The sequence below is a fragment of the Anser anser genome (assembly GCF_964211835.1).
Source record: "Anser anser genome assembly, contig: HAP1_SCAFFOLD_125, whole genome shotgun sequence".
Lineage (NCBI taxonomy): Eukaryota > Metazoa > Chordata > Aves > Anseriformes > Anatidae > Anser > Anser anser.
In genome coordinates this window covers 271004-279796 of record NW_028153497.1, presented here as the reverse complement: position 1 = coordinate 279796, position 8793 = coordinate 271004, and the positions used below count along the sequence as shown (strand labels likewise).

The 8793-nt window shown below is 42.5% G+C and overlaps 1 pseudogene across 1 annotated transcript; it reads left to right on the top strand.

Moving 5' to 3' along the window:
• Nucleotides 1-1174: 1174 nt before the first annotated feature.
• Nucleotides 1175-6960, top strand: LOC310892063 (zinc finger CCCH domain-containing protein 11A-like; annotated as a pseudogene). Its single transcript has 11 exons — nt 1175-1249; nt 1480-1599; nt 2382-2505; nt 2950-3153; nt 3680-3799; nt 4308-4388; nt 4805-4915; nt 5654-5716; nt 5975-6097; nt 6281-6346; nt 6860-6960. The product of its transcript is annotated as a zinc finger CCCH domain-containing protein 11A-like (transcript).
• The last annotated feature ends 1833 nt before the right edge of the window (nt 6961-8793 follow it).

Sequence of the window (8793 nt, the reverse complement as noted above, 5' to 3'; positions counted from 1 at the left end):
TTTTTTTCTAGTTCCCTCAAAATGAGAGAGTTTTTACGCGCTCTCTGTGTCAAAAAGGCAAAACTTCTGATTTCCACTGTCGCTCTCGCTAACTTTCTATCACTCACTCCTCGTGTGTGTGTCTAAACACATATGTGTGTATGCGTATGCACATTTGTGTATTTCTGTGCACTGTTGTGTTTTTTGCTGTACAGGTAATAAAGACGGGGAAAGGTTTTAGTGTTTTCTTAATAGGTGAAGAAATCTTGAAGACCAGAGATTGGAACATACTGAATTTTGAATTAAAAAAAAAAAAAAAAAAGTCAAATTTTCTGGCTGTGGAAGATGGAGCCTCATTTTTGCAGCCACTTTGAATCACGAGTTCATCTCTAAATGCACTGGGTTTTTTTGTTTTTGTTTTGTTTTGTGGTGTTTTTTTTTTTGGTTTTTATTTTTTGAAGAGCTAACTAACCCTGGCTGTCTCCAGTCTGAGAGAGTGTTCAGATGGACTTGCTTCCTCCATTAGTTATAAGCTGTTTAAAAGCACATCCTATGTTTGAATTGTGGATGAGAGGCTCCCTTGGCAAAGTGAGGAGGCAAATTCTTCCTACCCCTTTATCATTAATTCACGGATTCAGTGTTGGTTCGGCCTCCAGGAGAAGTTAACTGGAAGTCTTTGAAGATCGATAACTTTGCTGAGGTTGTCCAGGTAGGTGAACTCGAAGACCCACAGTGACTGGAACGTGCTATTTAATGCGTCATACTGCGTTCTGTAGAAGTTACTCGTAGCCATAGTTGATCATTGCCTTGCATGTATGATCAGGTGGTTTTTGAAGAAGTGACTCCCTTTTCAGGCTTCCGGATGTGCTCCAAGGCATATTATTGAGGACGTGGAAGAGAACACTTGCTGACAAAGCTCCTGGCAGCTTTACAGAACTTTAGTTTAATATTGTGTTAGTTCCCGTAACAGCTGATTTCAAGGCATTGCTCTCCTCAAGAGACTAATTTGATGAACAGAAGAAAGCTGGAAAAATGCTTGTTACTCATTATTTTTCACTTGTTGGTACTTTGTTTAGGGTTACTTTTAAAAAGAAGATTTCACTGATCACAAGCCAGTGGAAGACTTTCAGCCCAAGCAAGGGTGAAGACAGCTCTCTCCAAGAGCAGAGGAAGTCCCTGTGGAGAGAACCCGAGCTTGTTATCAGAACTTGTCGGCATGTCTAAACAAGGAGACGATTGCTACTTCTATTTCTATTCTACCTGTACCAAGGTATGGCTGGGTTTCTTTTGCTTTGCTTTGCTTTGTTTTTTTGTTGTTTTTTTTTTTTTTTTTTTTCTTTTTTTTCAGGAAGGGGTAGAGTAGGAGGAGGAGGCACACTGGTCTTTGGTTAACGTGATAACCAGATAGATTCTGAATTCAATCGTAGCAACCTGAGGCAGTAGCATGGACGTTTTTGAGGCTGTACTATATTTTCCTTGTTGGTTTCCTTTTGGTTACAGGGAGACAACTGTTCCTTCCGCCACTGTGAAGCTGCTCTGGGGAACGAGACAGTCTGCACGCTGTGGCAGGAGGGTCGTTGTTTCAGGAATGTCTGCCGATTCAGACACATGGAAATCGATGTGAGTGCCTAAAGATGTGTTCTCAAAATAAATCAACAAAAGCATTTTTCAGTGCTGTAGGTGTGCTGATTGTGCTTTTGCAGGACAGAGTCCTTTGCTTTGGAATTACACTGGTTTCTGTTAGCAGGGGAGGGGGTGGGAGGAAGGAGAGGGAAATAAAATCAATGCCTTAGGTATGTCTTAGCAAGATTTTCTTTTATTAGACGCCGACAGTATTTTCTCAACAGATGCAGAATAACCGCTAACTAGACTGCTAAAACCTGCTGGAGCAGGGGGGTAATAAACAGGCTGTACTAGCCTCCTGAGAGCAGGCTTGATAATGATCTATCAGGTCTCTTGTGTCCCGGAGTCCTTCAGATAATGCTGTTCTAGCTGCCTGGGCTAGGAAGCAGTGGGGAAAGTTAAAGGTGCAGAAGAACGAAGTCTCCGAGAAGTAGTTCTGGATAGAGTTAACGTAGGCAATTTAAGATGTTCTTTTTCCCTCTGAATAATCCTAGTATAATCCTGGGTGTATTAGTTTAACCCACCCTAAACTGATGTCTGAGAGTGCCTGTCTTCTCAAACTGAATGATGACAAGGCTAAACGTGCATAGTGGTTACAGCTTCTGCAAACTTTGTGAATATGCCCGGAAATACTATACTTCCGTGATAAACTGACCTTTGGAATGATGTTTCAGCACTGTATTGTGACAGCCCTATCGCTGTCGTGACCTGGAACTGTGCATCTCTTTGCAAACCTTAGGTGCATGTTATCACGAGCTTGTCTTTCTTTCTGTCTTCAGAAAAAGCGCGCTGAGATTCCCTGCTACTGGGAGAAGCAGCCAGTAGGCTGTCAGAAAGCCAACTGTGCTTTTCATCACGCAAAGGGACGTTACATCGATGGCGTCTTCTTACCACCAAGCAAGAGTGAGTTTAGGTCCTTTTTCTTTAAGTATTGAAGAATTAATTTTGCATATTACTTAGTGGGTGCCAATAGTGTAGGAGACATCAGGTAACCGTTCATTTGTGAGTGCAGGAAAAGGTCTGCAGTCCTAGGTGGTCAGCTAAACCGAGTGTACTGCTGCTGTACTGCTGGTATTTGTTTTCTGCTTTCATGCTCAGCTTCTCTCTGCTTTGTGTGATATTTGCCTTGCAGTTTGCTTTCTGTTGTTTCGTCTTCTGCTGGGTGGCAGGGAGATGTGTTGTTGTTTGAAGGCAAGTCATTGTTCACGGTGTAAACAGTGGCGGGATGGGCAAAAGGAGATGCTGCATTCATTGCCTGTGCAGGTTATCTGCCTTAGCTACCATCTTCGTGCATTGTGGTCAAAGTTTTAAACTGCCATATTACTGATGATCCTCCTCTTCCTCTAGCTACACTGCCAAGTCCGCCTGAGTCCGCGGACGATGATTTGAAAGTGGCTCAGATGTCACTGCAGCAAAACAAACTTTCTGTCCAGTCCAATCCCTCTCCATAGCTAAGGCGGGTGATGAAAGTGGAAAACTCGGAAAATGTCCCAAGCCCTACACACCCTCCAGTTGTAATCAATGCTGCAGATGATGATGAAGATGATGATGGTGAGCATGGTTTGGTTCCTGGAAGGAATTTGTGCTGTAAATGATTGTGTAAGTCTTTGGTTCTTGGAAGGAATTTGTGCTGTAAATGAATGTATAAATCACAGATGACCTGAGGTCTGACTAGCGATAGGGCAGGCAGTCCGCTCAGGTCACTGGTGGCTTTGTCTGGCAGTCAGTGGACAGAACCTGAAATGTTGGAGGAAAGCTTAGAACCACTCTTGGCTTTAGCTGGTCTGTTGTGTAAAGCTCTATGTGAAACTAGGAAGGAAATTCCTTTTTTTTTGTCTGAAGAGTAATATGTTGTGTAGTAGTTAAAGCTGCAGAGAGAATCTAGAGTCCTAGATGTTTTGTCCTAGGGTAGTCTACTTACGAGTTCATCAGGTCAGTGTAGCTGTATTAAAAAAAAAAAAAAAACAAAAAAAAACCAACTTTTTTATAGGAACCATGGACTGAAGTGTCATTGCATGAGCTACATAATCACGAACAATCTGGCCTATGCATAACTGAATAGATTTTTCCCCTTCAGACCAGCTTTCTGCGGAAGGAGAAGAAACTAAAACTCCCGTCCAGCAACCAGCTGAGGAAGGCCAAAATGGATTACGGATGATTTCCACTCGGAAAGCCAGTGCTACTACTGCTAAACAAGGTATTCCAGCACCTGTAGTAGGATAAATCGGCAGGATAACTTGACAATTAACTCAAAAGCAATGTGGCGTAAAAACACAACAGAATGTAGGGGTGCTGAATGGACTCGGTTATTTCCATGATCTCATTTCTCCCTGATACCATCATGTGCCCATTGGGTCAGAAAGTTGAACTGCTTTTCTTTCCTTTTGGAGAACAAAACAGGGTCACAGCATGGAGTTTAAATGGCTGCACGTGCAGCCTGGCAACCACTGTTGAAAGCCATATCTAACGATAGAGGGATCTAATATCACGTAAATGGATTAAAATTAAAACTACAGTTTTTACCCTGAAGGGTGAAAGGAGGGGCAAAATGCCATTGATTCTATGGTTGTTTCACTTGTGAGGAGTGTTGACAGGCTTTATTCTAAATACTTCTGAAAGTTCCTGAGCACTAAGAAGCCTGAGGATCTGTGGTCCTCAGTGAGTGCCTCTAAGCCTTAGTCTCATTAACTGTTTTCTGTTTTCAGAGGACGGTCTGAATTTTGGAATAAAAACACTTGAAGAAATCAAATTGCAGAAAATGAAGGAAAAAACTAAGAGACACGGTGGTGAGTTAATATTCCCTGCTTCCTTACCCGGTTCACCTTCATCCTGTGTGATGATTTTTCTTTCAAAAAAAACCTCTTCCAGTAATACCGGGTAGCTGGCTATGCTTTGGTGAATCCAACTATTTTGCCAAAGAAGTGAAATTTGATTGGCTTCAGAATGGCAGGTGATGGTGGCTGGGAGCTGCTTGAGGGATAGACTTCCATGTTTAGCTGGGGGCATCGAGCAACCTGATTCTCAGCCAGCTGGTATTCTAGATGGGAATTCCAAGGGCAACCAGAGGCAAACTAGTCACCTCTCTTATTTGCATGCTCTGGTCACTGTATGTTTGACAGTAATGAATAATTAAAGTTTTTTGTTCTTCGTGATAGTTTTTTCTGTTTGGTAAACTTCCTTATGTTTTGCTTGCTCTGAGCAGAAGGTCCTTCAAGATCTTCTCTTCCTCCCGTCGATTCTATGATTTTTCCTGCTCCGGAAAAGGAAAATGTCCGGACAGTGGTGAGAACTGTGACACTGTCTACAGAGGAAGGTAATAATTCATGCTTTTGTTTTGATTTCATTACTCCTAAACTGGAAGGTTAAGCAAGAAGGAAGGCAATTCACCCCTGTTAGCCTCCTGGTGCTGCCGCCTTCTGTTCAAAACATGCTTTTATGCTGAAAGTCCCTGGTTGTACTGGAAAGCTTTGGTGCTCAGGTTAAGTGCAGTAGCAGGAGAAAGAAAAAAATGTGTCAGTATGCAAATAGGGGGATAACTGAAAAACAGGAGAGTAACGAGAAGAAAGAGCTCTAGAGGACAGTGCTATGTAAGAAGCAATTTCTGAAGCTTTAAAGAGGCTGACAGTGGCACGTGTGGACAGTAGTGCGATAGGAGTCTGTGTATAAATTATATTGTTTAGAGTTGTGCAAATTCCTTTGAAAGGGAAAGAAGTGAAGAAGTACTTCTACCCATAGACATTCACCTTAGAAAGGAATATTTCTCAGCATTTGTACCTAATAATATTCTGCTTGCTTATGCAGCTCTGTTCTGCACAAAGTATAGCTGTCAAGCAGACTCAGATTCATTCTCGACTACATTCAGCTGGAATTTGAGGCAAACACTGAGACTATGGATACTTTTTCTAAGTTAATTATAGTTGAAATATGAGTTTGTGTGGTTTAGCTGTCAAAACAGTGCCTTGCTGGGTTTTTTTTGGACATGGGCTAACAGTATACTATTTCTATTGGCTACTGGTTTCTATGAAATAGAAAAATTTTACTTTTGTTTTAGGGGAGGAACCTGTGGTTCGACTAGATCTTGCTGAGAAACAAGGAAAACGGAAAGCCTCCGTGGGTAAGAACTTTTTATGAGCTGTTATTTAGGTGCCGCCTTCTCTATATGACTGCATTGAAGAGTATTTTTGACGTATGAGAGGAAAATGCGTTGCAGTGGAGATCTGTGTTGACTGCAGAAATGGCAAAAAAACCATTTAGCAGCTGAAAGGCAATTTTATGAAAATATGCTTGAAAAATAGAAGCTTGTGGTTGACTGTTCTCAAATCTTCCTGCAAAGAAATGTTCTTAAAATATTCCTTGTTTTCTCTGTCTGAAGCTGATGTAAGCGCCCTTCCGGTGAAGCGCAGCCTTGCTGAAAGGCTGGGGAAGAAGGTGGAGGTTCCGGGAAATGCTGACAAAGCACCAAAGAGAGGTACAGCTACTAAACAGGCATCTGGATGTGATTCACGGGTTTTGTAGTTAGGCTTTCTGTTTGTCCTTTTCCTGCGATGTTTCTTTTTGCATGTTGGCTGAGGTCTTAATCACCGGGATTCAAAGTTACCTTTCCTGCCTTGTTTTTGAATGTGAACACAAAGTTGACGTTTATGCAGCCTCCCTAATTTGGTCTTTTTCTGTTTTGCAGTTCAAGTTCCCAAGTCTGTGAAGGAGAGGCTAGGATTACCTTCTCAACGGACTAGTACTGCGAAAGGTAACAACTGGCTATTAAATATACTTTCTCCTTCTTCCTTTCCGTGAACTTAGACCGTTTTCATACAGCCCTAAAAAGGAATTCAAATGAAAACAAAGAACTGATTCCTCTTGCTCGAGTGCTGAAGCTCTTCTGACAGCCACTATCAGAAATCTGGCTCTAGGTGTGTGTTTATTTTCCGCTTGTGCCTTGTCAAGGTTTTAAGCTGCTTCTGTGAACCATCATATACAATTAGAATAGAGCCACTGCCGGGAGCAGGAATTTGAAATGCAGTCTGAAAAAGTAATCAAGTAAACTAGCATTTCTGTGTAGCAACTCTCTCTGGATAGGGCTGGTCTTCAAAATACAACAAGTGGCTCAGAGGAGGAGGAGAATGTTAGGCTATTGTCCTAAGATGCGTTATTGGGAACGCTCAGGCTTAGTTTTCCTTAGTACTGTGACAAATTTTGGAGACTTAAACTATTGTTGGACTCTCTTTAAATGTTGGCGCTTCTCATTTCTTGATGATGACAGGGAAGGCTGCTAAGCCAAAGGGAGAGGTCCATGTGAAAACACTGGAGGAAATCCGTCGTGAGAGAGCTCTTCAGAGACGAGAATGTCAAGCCAAAGCCCAGGCTGAATGGCATGGTAAAACCAAAGATCCCAGCGCAGGGGCAAAAATTGAGGGTGAGCCCAAGAAGCAGAGCGTGCTCACTCTTTCCGGGCCCAGCAAAGTGCAGTCGAAGGAGCCGGCAGGTAAAGCCAAGCCAGAAGGAGAAGTGCGTGTTAAAACCCTGGAAGAAATAAAGCGCGAGAAAGCTCTGCGGATGCAGCAGAGTGGAGAAAATGTGCCAGCTCCCCCAGCACAACCTGGACCTGCCCCAGCCGGGCAGAAATCGTTATGGAACACAAAGCTATCAGGTAATAAGATGCTTTAATACCTGCCCCGGTGAGGTGCTTCCCATATTGAGCAAATTCCGTTTGCTCAGGATCTGCTTTGCTTTTTCCTTCAATGCAGAGGATAAAAGAGTTTAAGGCTGCAAAGTTCAAAGGCAAAGACGGGCCAGAACATGCAACCATGTCTGTTTTCGTTAATTACGTGATGGTATTCTGTATTTCCCACTAGAAAATTAACACATTGAGGGGCTTTTTAGTCTAATTTTGGTATTCTGTTTTTTTCTGCCATCTGTTTATGGTATGAAGTCCTCCCTGCGTTGAGTTCAAGTTCACCTTCCTCTTTGGCATGTGTTGCTTAACTTGACACGTGTATGTGTTTGTAAAGCATGCATCAGCGTCTTAATGTGGGGGGCCAGTTTCTGTCAAAAATGACAGAGGATCAAAGGCCTCGTTGTTAAGATTATATCAACTTTGTAAAATGAGATTGTGTGAGGGAGATAAGGAGGGCTTAAAGGCTGCATGCACTGCACATTGTAGCCTTTCTCTCTGTCTCATGGGACACGAGGAAATAAACACACAAAGAAAACAAGTACCCAGCTTTCTTTCGTTTCTTCTCCTGCCAGCCAGATGTTAGGTCAGGAATGGGAGACTAGAATATGACTCTACAAATTTGGATTTTGTAGAACAACTTAATAGATTTTGTGGGACATCACTGCAGGGGAGAGGAAGCTGGTACAACAGTTGCATACACTCTCTTGTCTTACTATACCTGCTGCTTTTCCTTTCCTAGAGGGAGCAAGACTTTAAATACAAAAGCTGTCAACATTTGTGAATCTTACTAGACTTCATACAACGTCTTAGAGTATTGCTTGCACTTGGGATCGCTCTGTGTCTGAGTTTCCCTCGTCCTGGATTATGATTTACTGTAGCTATTCAGTTCCTTTGTTCCTTTGTATGGATTGTTGGTAGACGGAGTTTACTATGTGGAAGATATTGCTGAGAATCCAGGCAATGGCAGTGTAATTCTGCTGGCCAAATACAGTTAACTGTGTAGACGGGCCGTGGAAATGAGGAAGAGAACGTGGATTTTTCATGAGGCAGAGCAAGACTGTATCAGTTCTCTCTTCCTTTTACTCTAGCCAACTTTAACATGTTTGCGAAGCCTTGGGATGGGAAAGTCGCTTCCCCCAAGAAGAAGGCACTGAAACGTAAGGCACCTGGCAGTTTTCCCTCTGCTGTAGCAGCTGTGAAGCCACGGACTGCCTCTGACGCTGACACAATGGGACCTCCAGCCAAAAAAGCAGCTATGGTAAGGACAGGGGCTAATGCAGAAATGGATCCCTTGTAAAATTTACACCCTCCTCTAGGAGAAAAGATGGAAAACTCAAAAGTTCTACAGGCTTTCTGTTTCCTTTTAAATCCAGTAGCTGCCTACAGAATTCTTGTAGTACCCTTCCATATTTATTAGATTAATGGCACTATTTACTTAGTCCTCTGTGATTCTGTGATTTCTCTGGTGTGGAGGATTTTGTCCATTAATGCTGTGTTCTTAAAAGACACAAGATCATTAG